The sequence below is a fragment of the Saimiri boliviensis genome, chromosome 5 (assembly GCF_048565385.1).
Source record: "Saimiri boliviensis isolate mSaiBol1 chromosome 5, mSaiBol1.pri, whole genome shotgun sequence".
NCBI classification, from domain to species: Eukaryota; Metazoa; Chordata; class Mammalia; order Primates; family Cebidae; genus Saimiri; species Saimiri boliviensis.
The window spans coordinates 94,591,259-94,606,520 of record NC_133453.1 but is presented as its reverse complement, the minus strand read 5'-3'; positions in this window follow the sequence as shown (position 1 = coordinate 94,606,520).

Genomic DNA, 15,262 nt, shown 5'->3' with positions numbered 1-15,262 from the left:
CCTACACTTAAAATTACCCATATTATCATCTAATTTTTTTCTTCTAATTTTCTCCCCGAAGAATAACTACTAATGAGCACGATGCCTTGGTAACAATCTGAGAGAGAAAAAGAAAAAAAGGGAAAGACTCTATTTTACAGCTTTGAGAAGAAGCAGACATGATGTTTTCCATTATTGCTGTTTCTCCAAGTCAAGTATAAGAGCAATTGACAAAAGAAGAGACATCTTGAGGAGAAAGTAAGGAGCCTGGACGAGGGCCTAGTCTATCATTATTTTCCACATAGAGGTTTTAGCAGTACTGCATTCATACCTGCAAAGGACTGGTGGGGTATTTGTTGAACTTTCCAGGACCGTCGGGCAGAATGGACTCCCTGTGGAACAGAAGATTGACTCTGACTTTCCCCGAAGACTTGTTTTTGAATTTTAGTTTCATTTTCTTTACATTCCGGGCCCCTAAAGAGAATTTTTATGTTGCACCTCATTGCAGAATCTTCTTTCTGTGTGTGCTATGCAGCACACATACCTTGATAGGATGCCTGATTAAAACACTAGTCCCATCTCAACCCTATTAAACTGAGCTATGCATACAGACCTGGAAATGTGCCCTTTCAATAAGCTCCTCCATGATTTTATGCTTTCTACAGTTCAAGAAAGAACTCTAGAGGAGGTGTTGCTTACCACGTCTGGCCATTCTCAGCACAGATCTTTCTTGTAGTAATCAGATGCTGCAGGAACAGTGGCGTCCACCAAACATTAAATGGTTCTCTTACAGTTTCCACCTCGCATGTCATTAGCTTGGGGCCATGTAACTACTAGTAACCAATGGACTTGCAGAGAAATGAAGAGTGTTGCTTCCGGCTCTAGGTTCCTTTTTTTCTAGTTCTGTCAACCAGGCAGGAATACAGTGGCCCAATCTCAGTTCACTGCAACCTCTGCCTCCTGGGTTCAAGTCATCCTCAGCGCCTGAGCCTCCTGAGTACCTGGAACTACAGGAGTGCCCCACGATGTCTGGCTACTTTTTGTATATTTACTAGAGACGTGGTTTTGCCCTGTTGGTCAGACTGGTCTTGAACTCTGGGCCTCAAGAAATCTGCCCGCCCAGGCCTCCAAAAAGTGCAGGGATTACAGGCATGAGCCACTGCACCTGGCCAGCTATAGGTTCTTAACAGCATCCCCATTTTCCTGCCTCTGTGTCCCTGGAAGCCCCATTTTCCAGATGGTGTACCTATAAGAAAGAAGTGACCCTGCATCCCTGGGAGTGGGTCTGGAGAGCAACTAGACGCCTCAAGAGACTTCGGATGAATGAAAAGTAGACCTTTAACAGTTTAAGAGCTCAGGTGTCATTCACTACGCTAGTATTGTGAAACCTATCCTGACAAACGCAACCCGATTTAGCTATTCCTCTTTCACAACTGCAGAAACATTTTTAAACTTTGTACTGTAAACAGGTAGCAAATAATAGAAGGAACAATGTAATTTACTAAATAGATCATTTAAGTTCAAAACAATATACAAAAATCAGAGTTTGTTGTATGATAGGAAAAAATTGCTCTTTATGTACTTCAGTTCTGGATTTACTTTCCAATCCTCACTTAAAGAATTAGTAAAATCTTTAGCCTACTGTAAAGATAAAATACCTTTGTCTCTGCCATGCCTAGATCTTCTTCTTTTCTCCATGATGGCCATGCATCATTAACAGTCCATCATCTGGATTCTCAGATGGATATCGTTCCCATGTCCATTGCCAATCAGAAGTGGATTAATTAGTTATTTGTATTTGGTGCTTAAAATTTACTCCTTAAGTGCATCAACTAAATTTCTGTGACATTATTCACTAATATTCTCAATTTGTTACTGCACAGATGTGTGCAATGCTGAAACAAAGAGATTTCCTCTTCTGTGTGCTTTGGGCTCTGCCCTCACACACCTGGGTCCAGCACCTATGGGAAGGATGAATCACACAGCTTTGATGGAGGGGATGAGTGATGGAAAAACAACTTCCACAGAGGCCGTACACTTGGCAGAAGTCACTGATCTATACTGTTGGCTGATCTACCCCTGAAGCATTCTCTCTGACAGCAGAAGGCCAGTTTTTGCTATTGAACCATTTCAAAATCACTGTTTTAAAGCTACATATGCACGTAAAGAAAGGGCAGGGAACATTTTCCTTTCATGGATCCTCAAGCACTACAGAGACTCTTTTGTCAGTTACTATGCCCTTACTAACCAATCTTATAGCTGCCTCAAATCTTTTTTTGAAACAATGCATAAGCTAGCTATGTAGTTTGCTTCTCCCATGAGTAGAGTACATTTAATAACATTTCTTATGTTTTAACATATCACCTTTCCCTTAATTCATAGACCAAATAGGGGGAAAAAAATGTACTGTATTCTTTTTCCTGTTGCTTTTTCAATAATTCACTGAACAAATCCACATAACATTCCTGGAGTCGAGTGGAAGAATCATATGAAATGCATTCATTGAAATCTTTTTCAGTTCTATTTAGTATTTATTTGTCCCCATTTTGAAATTGGGCTGTGCTGCTTTTGTTCCTATAGAAAAGAAGTTATGATTTAAGAAAACTTTACAAAAGGGAAGCCGATCTTGATGTTATCAAACTTCCCTCTTTTCTTTTAGCAGAATATTTGAGAAAATGCCAATTGGTGTCGCCTATCATCAGAACTTTTCAAGATCTGATTGCTTTTGAAAAATAACTTGCATAAAACTATATGACCCTCTTTAACAGATAATATTATATTCCTCTCTGAAAGGTTTGCACCTACATTTGTCTCTATGTACTGAAAGAGTTAGACCATATCAAATGTTTTAGATGAAATGATGCCATAACTAACATGTTCTCCCTTTTTGGTGGTGGAATGGGCATCAATGTAAACTCGGGCATTTGGCTGGGCACAGTGGCTCATGCCTGTAATCCCAACACTTTGGGAAGCCAAAGCGGGTGGATCACCTGAGGTCAGGAGTTCAAGACCAGCCTGGCCAACATGGTGAAATCCTATCTCTACTAAAAATGCAGAAATTAGCCAGGTTTGATGGCATATCCCTGTAATCCGAGCTACCAGTGAGGCTGAGGTGGGAGAATTGCTTGAACCTGGCAGGCAGAGACTGCAGTAAGTCAAGGTTGTGCCACTGCACTCCAGCCTGGGTGACAGAGAGAGAGAGACCCCATCTCAAAAATAAATAAATAAACAAACAGTCTTGGGCATCCATATTGTTTCATAGTGAATGTTAACCAGAATGCTGTTTTTGTCCAGACCGTCACTGGATGGTTTTACAATTAGAAGATTCACTTTAAAATGTAAGTCTGAGGTTGATGAGGCAGAACCAGCTATTTTTAAAGGGAAATTCTTATTAGTACAAAATATTGGAGGACAAACAAAATCAATTTTTACAGGCAGATTAACCAAATTGTTCATTATTGTAGTAAACATTGCAAAATCCAGAGGATGGACTATATTATAGGCTATATTAGCCATACCCAAGCTAGAGAATGAAGCAGTATGTACTAATTTATGTACAATAATTGTTCATACTAGCATTTTCATAGTTTGGGCAATGACTCATTTTGTTCCATGTGACCTTCATTCTCCAGGATTGGTTGCTATTCGAAAATAGAAGCAATAAAAATAAAATAGAATTTTACTAGGCTGGCTTTGGGTTTTTACAAATCCTTGAACATCAAGGGTAAAGCAGAAGACTAGTGTTAGGGAATCTGGTACCTTTACATCTTTACAGTAGTTTGAATAGTTGAAAAGTAATATTGTTTCTTTTCTTTTTTTATAAAGGACATTTAGTAAGGTATATTTCAGTGGCATATCATTTTAGCATTTAAAGAGAGTGACCATGCAAATTAAGCTAGGTAAACATAGTCTTTTACCTTTATTTTATCTTGCATTTCTAACACTTGGTTTTCCTTTGGGTATAGATGGATCTGTTAGAGGAGGTGTATATTTCAAAGAAAGAGCTTAATAAAGTAATTTACTGACAGCAGGTCACCACTAATAAGCAAATATTTTCTAAATCAAGAGACTGAATAGATTGCAAAAGAAATGGTGGAAACTGCTGCCAAAGACACAATTTTTAAGGAGTTTTCAAAGATGATGAAAGGATGTAAATGTCCATGCTACACATACACAGAAAAATTCACTTCTTTAAGGTGTTTCACTAGGTATTTTTAAACTTGTTATTTTGAAAATTCTCAAATATGCACCAAAGCAAGAAGACTGCTTGTTACACTTGATTTAGGTCTCATTCCCTTTGATGTGGTTTTTATGGCTGGAATATTTTAAAGAAAATCCTTAGGTCATGTTATTTTACTCCTAAATACAACAGTATACATTTAAAAAAGAAAAGAATCTTTTCTTATGTAATTGCAATGCAATGATCACATCTATGTATGTTCAAAACATCTATTTTCATATCCTTAAGTCATTGCTAGTGATTAACATTTTCTCATTTGATTTTTATTTTTACTTTACTCATTTCTCCTTTATAGTCACCTTCTCAATTAGCAGAAGAAATACTACACCTTGATTAGGTTATTTTTTTACCATATTCCTTGGGCTCTTCCCTTGCCTTTCTCTGGCACGATGTATATTCAGAATCTTAAATCCATTTCCAAATTCTGCATTGCCATTGCCACGACGCAAGAAAACCAAATTTAAATTTTGCTCAAATTTCAAAGTTCATAGAGTATAAAAATACAGTAATTTATTTTTTATTAAATGAAATAAATTCATAACCTAGCTGTGCCTGCCTTGAGTAATCTGCTAGATAATTTCTAGGATGTTTCTCCTGGAACCCTTCACGAATGTAGAAAGCCAACTTTGACTAAATGAAACCAGTAAACAAATACACAAAATTGAAAGTAAATGACTGGAAGATAAAGTTTGAATCCTAGCCTGAATGAGGACAGGAATCAGACACACTGGTTGAAGAGAGTTCTATGGAGAAGAAATTGGTGGGCAGTCTCTTGAGAACACACCCATCAGGATATAAGGGCTCCAAGAGTTCTCCAACATTGATTGTATCACTCTTCTCTGCTCATGGCTAGTCAGTGGCATGTGCTACCCTTGAAGGGGTAGCAGAAGCCCTTCAAACTTGACACAGTCTTACCCAGACCACACAGAGTGAGGCAGGGGTTTTCCAAAGGAAAAACAACTGAGAATACCAAAATAAGAGCAAATGAGCGTATAATAGGCAAATTCAACAGAGGGGCATGATGAGAATGTAGAAACTCTTCTTGCTCTCATCAGTGGCTCTCTGTTCTTTAGCTCTTACTGATGGGTCACTGAGAAAACCAGGCTTTCTCACCAGCTCTGGCTTTGTTCATGTATATACGTCTGTATGTATATTAAAAACTGTTAGAAACGAGTAGTTTCCTAGAACCCCTTTCTTCATGTCCCCTTTGCCAGAAATCAGCATTTCACATAACTACAACATCCAAGCTGCCGGAACTGATGAGTTCTGTGCATCTGGTACTATCCCACTATCATTTTCGAACTCCTAAGGATGGATATTTAAAATCCACTCTAATTTACAACTTTCTACTACCTTTTTGGATCTCACTTTTACTCATTTAGCAACTTTCCTTTCAGCTCACTATCATAATAAAAAATAGTAATTTCAAAGCCTAGATCATTCCCCCTGCCCTTTCTGCCGAAACAACTCCTGCTCCAGCCCCAGCCACATTATTTGTTTATTTGTTTCTTTTTCTTTTTCAATTGTTATGTTAGGTTCAGGGGTACACATGCAGGTTTGTTACATGGTTAAATTGCTTCTCTCTGGGGTTTGGTGTACAAATGATTTAATCACCCAAATAGTGAGCATTATACCCAAAAGGTAGTTTTGCAAACCTCACCCTCCTCCCACTCTCCATCCTCAAGGAGGCCTTGGTATCTATTGTTCCCCTCTTTGTGCTACTGTGTACTCAATGTTTAGCTCCCACTTATAAGTGAGAACACGCCATATTTGGTTTTCTGTTCCTATACTAATTTGTTTAGGAAAATGGCCTTCAGACTATTGGTCTAAAAGATATGGCATTTTCCCTTTGGACCAAATATTTCTTTTTCGTTTTTTTAACCAAGTCTCACTCTGTTGCCCAGGCTAGAGTGCAGTGGCATAACCTCCACCTCCTAGACGCAAGCAATTCTTCTGCCTAAGCCTCCGAAGTAGCAGGAATTACAAACACCTCTCACCTTGCCCAGCTAATTTTTGTATTTTTGATAGAGATGGTGTTTTGCCATGTTCACCAGACTGCTCTCGAACTCCTGACCTCAAGTGATTTACCCGCCTCAACCTCCATGAAGTGCTGGGATTACAGGTGTGAGTCACTGCGCCCGACCCTGGACCAAATGTTGTAATCAGGGTCTAGAAGTTTAAAGGGAAGGGAAGTTGTTCATGTATTATTTTGATTTCCAAGTAAACAAGCTTCACCTATCTGATTAACCCACTATAAAGTAGTAGCAAAAACTACTACCAGTTTAGTACTAATAGTACTACTACTAGTAGTAGCTAGTAGAAATAGAAACTACCGTAAAGTAGATTTAAGCTATCTTCAAGGTATTTCAGAGTGTATGAGAAAGCAATTCATTCAGAAACGCTCATGGCACTTTTAGATGTTATCTCCTCTCTCTGCCTCTATTTCCCATTTTCCAGGGACGATGATTCTGCCCATTGGATCCTGGAGGCACATTCTGTAATTGCTGGGGACAGAGTTCACCTAACAACAGCAGCTACTTCTAACCTGCTCTGGGACCTAGTGATTTCCTGCTAACCAATTCCTTCCTTCCAACTCTCTCTACTACACTCCTAAGAAAGGGCTTGCAATCTTCCCTCCTATTTCAAGTTCTGACTTAAATCCAGTATATCATTAATTAATTAAATCCAGTATGCCATACTTAATCCAGTATGCCACATTTGTGTGTGTGTGTGTGTGTGTGTGTGTGTATGTGTGTGTGTGTGTGTGTGTGTGTGTGTGTGTGTGTGTAGTGCTGGAACCTCATCAAGGAGGGGGAAGGGCTGTAATATGAGGTGGAGGCAGAGCATGTAAAGCCTTAAGGTTTGGGTTAAGGTTTCTGAAGTTTATACTAAATGTAGTAAGGAACTGTGGTAGAAATCTATTTGGGGAGAAAAAAACTCATACACCAGACTGCCCCTTCCTCTGCCCAGGAAACACGTGGCACTTTATAGAGACCCCACCTCTGATTCAAGAATGCCATGATAATATTTTATATGAATATGGACATTCGTATGCAGACTATCTATTAGCAGGAGATTTTGTTAGTCAGAATATGCTAGTCAGGACTGAAACGCTAAGTATCATTTATATGGTAGAGTGCCTGGAGGGAACAAAGGAAATTAAGTTAGAAATACCACATTAGTTCTGAGAGCTTGGACCAATAGTCTCACCCTATGAATATCACTCTCCCACACTGTAACCACATACAAAGCTTCAAGAAAGCTTATTTCCACCTATTCTGATTGTTCCCTGTTGCATTCCCAGAACTCCTTGGAGAGTCCTTATCTCCAATTTGCTCGCCTGCCAACAGGCCCAGAGCCAGCCTAGATTTTGTCTCATCTTCATCAGCAGTAGGTGGGTCAGCACCAAACACCTAGTTGTTTGCTTTGCCCATTCTTCACCATCTCTCTTGAGTTTTCTGGTCTGCCAGACTCCCAAAATGGGGATACAGTTTGGCTTAGAGGATTGGGACATGGCAGGAGGCTCAGAGAAAAGCAGCAACCATGGCCTAGTTTACTTAGTTTCATCCCTTGACTAGTCTTGGGATGTATATATAAAGAAAGAAATATATCTAAAGAAAGATATGTCTAAAGAAAGAAAAACGAACCTTAGTTGGTGGATAATTACATTCTACTTAAACTCAGTACAAAAGTCATTGGTGATGTTGTTAATTTCTACAATTCCATGGTTTCCTACATCTGTAACTCCATCGCATCCTTAGCAAGCAATTTTTCTTCTACCTGTATATAGTCATTCCTCCCTTGGTATCCGAGGGTACTTGATTGGTTCCAGACCCCCTAAGGATACTAAAACTCACAGATGGTCAAGTTCCGGTTATAAAATGGCTTAGTATTTGCATATAACCTGCACACACCCTCCTTTATACTTCACATCATCTTTAGATTACTTACAATACCAAATACTATATAAGGCCGGTGCGGTAGCTCATGCCTGTAATCCCAGCACTTTGGGAGGTCAAGGCGGACAGAACGTTTGAGCTCAGGAGTTCGAGACCAGCCTGAGTTACAACATGGCGAAACCCTGTCTCTACAAAAAAGAAAAAATATATATATTTTTTGTCGTACTGTTATTTTTGTTTTCAGAATAAGTTTGATCTAGGGTTGGTTGAACCTGTGGCCATAGAACAAAGGGCCAACTGTAATCTCCTATTCCTAAATATAAGCCTTTGTGAACCCAGAAGTATCTGAGAGAGGTCTCAACCAATTTAGAAAGTGTATTTTGCCAAGGTTTAACTGTGGCACAGCCTCAGGAGATCCTGATAGCATGTGCACAAGGTGGTGGGGGTACAGCATCGTTTTATGCATTTTGGGGAGACATGAAACATCAATCAATATGAGTAAGATGTACATTGGTTAGGTCTGGAAAGGCAGGACATCTCAAAGGTGGGGTTGGGGGCCTTCCAGTTCATAGGTAAATAGAAGACAAAAGGTTGCATTGCATTCTTTTAAGTCTTTGATCAGCCTTTCACTGAAGGCACAATTTACATGGGGGTGCGGGTGGGTAGAGGAATAGTCACTTAAACCTTAGTCTGGCTCAGTGAATCTGCGTTTTTATGTAGACAACAGGACCGAAGAAGCAATCAGATATGCATTTGTCTCAAGTGAGCAGAGGGATGACTGAGTTCTGTCCTTTGTCCTCCACCTGTGAAGATAAGTTATCAATTTACATTGCCAAGGTGAAATTCAACAGAACTGTTTTTGGATCACCTGAGCTTGGGAAGTCAAAGGCTGCAATCAGCCATGATTGGGCCATTGCATACCAGCTTGGGTGACAGAATAAGACCCTGTCTCAAAAATAAAAAATATAAATAAATAAAAAGTCTTGAGGTCCATAAGGAAATTCCTTGTGGGCAAAACATGAAGGCGGTATGTAGCTTTTTAATTTTTGTAGCTATCTTATTCAGGAATAAAATGGGAGACAAGTTTTCCTGACAGTTCCCAGCTTGACTTTTCCTTTTGATTTAGTGATTTTTGGGGGTTCTGAGATTTATTTTTCTTACACACCTTCTTCAGGGTTTGCTTGTTACCCTCTTTCTTTTGCACACACACTATCTTTAATTGACCTCAACTGGTTGTCTTATTCAGGGAAATCTACCTTTTTTTCTTATCATCAGAGTCTTAGTTCAGGGTCTCATCATTTCTCTCCTGGACGACTGCAAAGGTCTCCTAATGTGTTTCCTTTCTGAAAATCAGGATTTTGCCTTATTACTTCTCCAGAAAAATCTTTCCAGGATATAAATCTGATCAGATCACTGCTCTAGCTAAGCCATTCCAAAGTCTCTGTAGTACCCACAGGACAAAATCTCAAATATTTAACATAGCAAATGCTGGTGTCAATAGTCTGTCTAACCTCTGTCTCTTATCCCTCCCTGGCAGCATGTATATACTTTCAGCCCTAGATGTAACAGAACTGCTTAAATGTCCCTAATGTGCCTTCCTCTTTTATAATTTCGGGTCCTTGGCTATGTAGTTCCTCCTGTTGACCCGCTCTTGTCTTCCAGGTGGCACTAATTCACTCCTCCAGCTACACCAGAGCCTCCTTTGTGAAGGCTTTCATGATTTCACCTGACCATACCTTTCCTCAGTGTTCTTGTAGTAACCAGTCAATACATTTATAACAGCACTTCTTATATTGCTATTTCTCTCTGCCGATATGCCCATTTTCCTTACTGGAGTGGAAGCTGCTCACATAAAAGGACTGTACAGTGTCTTTGTTTTAGTATTCTTGGCAACAAGTACAGAACTTGGGATACTATGCGCCTTGTTGCTTAATTTAGTGAGCGAGTACACGAATGGGGAGAAACTATTCTACAAGTGTAAAAATCTATTAAGCCCGAGCACACAAAAACAGAGAGCTAGTAGGGACTTTTCTGTTTGCAAATCACATAAATGCAACTTAAATTAGCTTAGGATAAAAGAGGATTTATTGGAAAGACACTGGAATATCTCAGGTAATTGAAAAAAGACTTCGTCAACAGAACAATGAGAAAAAAGTCTGGAAGCAGTTCACCCTGTGGAATACCTAAAACAAGGGTTAATTTGCCACCAGTGTGTGTTTCTGTGTGTCTCCTCCGGCTATCTCTTCTGGACGCCCTGTTCTTTCTCACTGTAAACTTTTTTCCACTTCAGTAGTTCTCATCACTAGCTGCATATTAGAATCACCTGGGGGAGTTTTAAAGCAATATTGACACCTGGGTCCCATCCCAGACCAAGTGGATTAGAATTTCTGGGGGCTGGTGCCAAGGCATTTTTTTTTTAAAGTTCCCATGGTGATTCTACCCTGCAGCTGGGATGGAGATCTACTGTTCCATGGGATTGGAAACAAAGTAGCCAGTAGCTCTGGTTTCATGTCCCACCCTAATAGCTTCCGCCTAAACAAAAATGGATTCACTGTCAGTTCTCATTTAAAAATTCCCAGGGAAGGAATTTTTTGGCTTAGGTCGGGTCTGGTTCCTGTCCCTGGATCCACTGATAATGTTTATGTGTTGGGGTGTGTCAGTTAAATATGGCAGCTCATACTGGCTGGTCGGCCGAAGGGTGTGCATTTGGAATAGTTATCATTCCAAAGAATGGAGATGACGTTCTGAAGGAGGGTGTTGAACCTATAAAACAATGTCTAATCCATGCATAATAAAATTATATTTACAACAAAATTTAAAGTTCTTGGACAACAAATGTTTGCTTGTTGGATAAATGAATGATAACACATAATGAATGGCAGTGTGTTAATACTGTATACCTTAGGATTTAGATATAAATATTAACTGTTTCACACAAATAATATAGTTCTTATTACTACTACATAATCCTACTAGGTTTCTTTTTTCCTCTCAGTTCTCTAGTGCCTGCAAACAATGTCAACGTTGTAAAGTTTTGTTTGTTGGCTTGTTTGGTTAATGCTGGTTCAGCTTACTCCTTTGTATACACAGAAACAAACATAATCCTAATTTCACCATATAACCCAAAAAGTTGAGTCCCCGGCCAAGAGAAAAAACAAAGGACGGAGAATGAGAATGAATTCTGAAGCTTGGCATTTGAACATCTAAGTAATAGTTGGAGTTAACACGAAGGGGAAGACATTTTCACTTGTGTTTAGGCTGTAAAACAAAAAACAAGGACAAGCTAGTGGGAAGGAATTTGCCAGCAGGCAGATCTATACTTGGGCAGGGAAGGTGCCACATTCCAGGGCTGATATTAGAAAAATCCAGAGGTATGTAGACACTTATGTCTGCCCCTAAAAAACTCCCCGGGGAGTGGGGAACTGAGAAGGGTTGGGAAAACAGACAACAATATATACTACCTGGTCAGCATCTTCAATATTTCATTTTACATTCAAAATTTTAAATATAAGAAACATGCAGAAATTAAGGAATAAAAATATAAAAACATTTAAAAAGAAATAAAATATTATTTTTAAAATAAAAAATAAAATTAATTTTAAATAATACTGTGGGAACTGTGAATAGCAGTTGCTTCTAAGAAAAAAAAATTGGAGGAAGCTTTCACTTTTTGCTTTGTCTTTGTATTTTTATTGTTTTATAATCATTTTGGTGTACTACATCTTTTAAACAAATACAATATAAATAAAAGTTTTAAAATAAAAAATAGGAATAATAGAGTATAAAATTTTTACACATCTTCGAAGTGAGAGAAATTATCCCGGTTTTTAAAAAATACATGACATAATTATCTTGATGAAAGCGAGTGCATTGATTCTATACCGGTCGGGAAAAGAAAACCCTCTGGGAGAGGGACAGCGAAGAGAACTGATATTGGATACGATTTTTATTTTCTGTGGGAGGAAAGTCCAGGAGATAGGAGAAAACGGCATGTAACCAAGAGAGGAGGGCATTAAAGGGAGAAGTCCGGGGGTGGAATTCCATCGTGTACGTCTTAGTTTTTGTTAAACCCAGTGGAGTGGCCCTTGTTACCTCCAACCTAGCTCAGAAAAATAAAAGCTGTTTAGGTATTTCTTACAGTTTACAAGGAACACTGAATTTCAGTCCCTTGTGTTGAGTTCCCTGGGGATAAAAACAGAACTTTCTCAGTGAAAGGCTGGCACGTTAGAAATTCGTCCCTGCCTCCTTCCTTACGGCTCTCTCCTGGACGTGGGCATAGGGTAAGATAGACTGTTATTATTTCTGCTGAAATGCAGGAGATCCACTGTGGGAATTTAAATTCTACTGTGTATTTTAAAAATGATTATTAAAAGGCATTCAGGTACAGCAGGCCTTGTGCTGCTTTTATAAAGGTTTAAGCAAATAAGCAAACAAACGACCGGGCTGTTGTTATTTAACCTGAGTCCCCAAGGCCCAATACTTCCTTTGAGTACATACATATGAGTTCCTTGGCTTCAAGGGAGTCATGACTCACAGCTGAGGGCAGATTTGGCCCTTTGAATTCCTGCAACAGGGCTTTCAGAAAAAAAAAAAAGAAAGAACACAAATAAGGGGGACTGAGGTGGGGGGGAATCTTGAATTTTACTCCAGCCTAAGCTACTGAGGTCTCCAATTCCTTGTGTCTGCTTAGTCATCTAGCCCAAGAAGGTGTTTCTTGCCCACTTCCACCCAAGTGGAAACCATATTGTTGAAAGTTCCGTATCTGATGCAGATGATTTAGCAAACACCTTCCCACAGACATTTTTTTAAGACAGTTGTCTCCTTCTTTATGAGTAAAGTTTTCTTTCCAGCTGCTCTCCTTTTTGTCAGAGTGCCAGTGCGACTTCCAGTATTGTTCTGCTTAGGTTGCTGGGAGGCAAATGAGAGGCAGGGGAAATACAGTCCTGGGAGAGGAAGAAGGGGTCAGGGGGCAAGTAAAGCCTGGAGAGGGAGGAGATGGACTTAGAAAACCTGGAGGAAAACAGTGGAAAGAAAGATAAAGCAAGAACGTTAAGGAGAAGGGCTTGCAGAGATAAGGAGTTCAAGGGAGAAATTTGAATGCAGAAAAACAAGAATGAAAGAATATATAGATGACTAGACTAAACACAGAAAAGGAAAATTGTTTCATCGCATTAGAAAAAAAGGTGTTACAAGATCTGTTTTCCCTCGCCTTTCTGTTGAGCAATTTTTATTGACTCTTGTTTGGCAACGTTACAACGTGTTAACAAATATGGTCATCAGCTTCATGTTTTTTCTGGATCAAAATGTTTTATTTTCCATGTTTGTTCTAATAATATAATAAAGAAGGGTTGAGTAGAAGGAGAAATATTATGAAAATTAATTCTCATTTGCTTTAAAGTACTTTACACCAGTTATAACTAAATCTACCATTTCATAATAGTCATGAAAGAGTATTAAGTTTCAGTTATTACATTTTCAAGATCTAAGCATTGAGATTCAAAATAGGTACTCTTTCAAAACAACCCCATCAAAACCCAGTTTATTCCTTTATTCATTCATCCAACTAACATTTATTTTTTGTTCTAGGTATTAACAATTCAAAGTAGAAAAAGACAGCAAGAAGTTTACAATTTAGGGAGAGGAGAAAACTAAATCTGTGTTGGAGCAGATGATGCTTGAGGTAGATGTGTAAGAATGATAAAAGTTTGTATTACAAAGAAGGATGTAAAGATAGGGAAAAATAAGGGAAGGTGAGACAGGTATTCCAAGAAGAAGAAACTGAGTGTGTAAACACAGGGACAAGGGGACAGAAGAGATGGTAAGAGAATGAAGCTGAGAGATAAACAGGACAAAAACTAAGAAAGGCTTTTTGTACTAATTCAACATACCTACCATTGATCCTGAATTATATAGAAACCTCATCAACATCATCTTCTTCATTGTGACTACTACTATTATGATGAGAGAGATGTAAGAATGTTTATACAGAAAGAGTAAGCAGAATGGGAGGGACTAGAGCTATTTCAACAGCTACCATCAACAGAGAAATATAGCTAAGTATTCTGTTTTGCCAACCTGATTCTCTTCTAATTATCTTTCGACATATATTTTTTGAGCACTTCTTATGTCTCATTAAATTCTAGGCTAGGCTTTGAGAAATGCAAAAAGATGCTAAGCAATCAGTAGCCCCCAGTGGATTATAATCTGGTTTGAGAGACAAGACATATCTACTCGCACAAAGCTGTTAGGAGATGCTGCAAAATAATATGTGAGAGAAACAAATTTCAAAAAATAAATGCATTTCATGTAATTGAGAGAAAAAGAAATTTAAGGTCATCTTGTTTATTGGTTTTCAAACCATGCTTTGTGGAACCCTGGGAACTGTGGCAATGCTTCAGGAGTTCTGCAAAGAATGGTGTATTCTCTGCCAAACACTGATGATTTAAATTGATCCAGGAGATTTACCAAGACAATGTGGGTCGTAACAAAAAATTAGAAACAACCTAAATGGCTCTCAACAGGGGCCTGTCTAAATGAATTACGAAGCCTTCATACATTGGAATATGAAATAGCTTTTTTTTTTTTTAAGGAAAAATGAATCTGTTTGTGTTGTTAGAGGAATACCTTCAAGATCTATAATTAAGGGGAAAATGTAGGTGCAAAAAATATGCATAGCATAATCTCTTGTGTAAAATAAGTGTATGTGTGTATAACATGGGCATGTGTGTTTGTATGAGGCTTATATATATTAAATATTATTTCTGGAAGGACACAACTTCTGAAAAGTATTTTTTTCTCCTGGTAGTAGGACTAGGAGTGATACAGGGAAGAAAGGAGAAATTACTGATCTAGTCCAACCTCTCATTTTATTGCTAGGTAACTGAGATTCAGGAATAGTATGACTGACTTACCCTAAGCCATGGAGCTAGTATTAGCTAAAAACCTGAAACACAAACCAAGCCTCTTAATCTCTTGTTTGCTTCTCTTCATACCTCAGGGAACGATCACAATGGACAGAGCTGTGCACAGAAGCGGTTGATGTTTCTTGCTTCTGTCTCCCACAAGGCCCGCCATCCGTTTTCTTTGCCATAGACCGTTTCTCACTCTCTTTCTCCCTATGCTGTACACAGCTATCTTTTCTCTT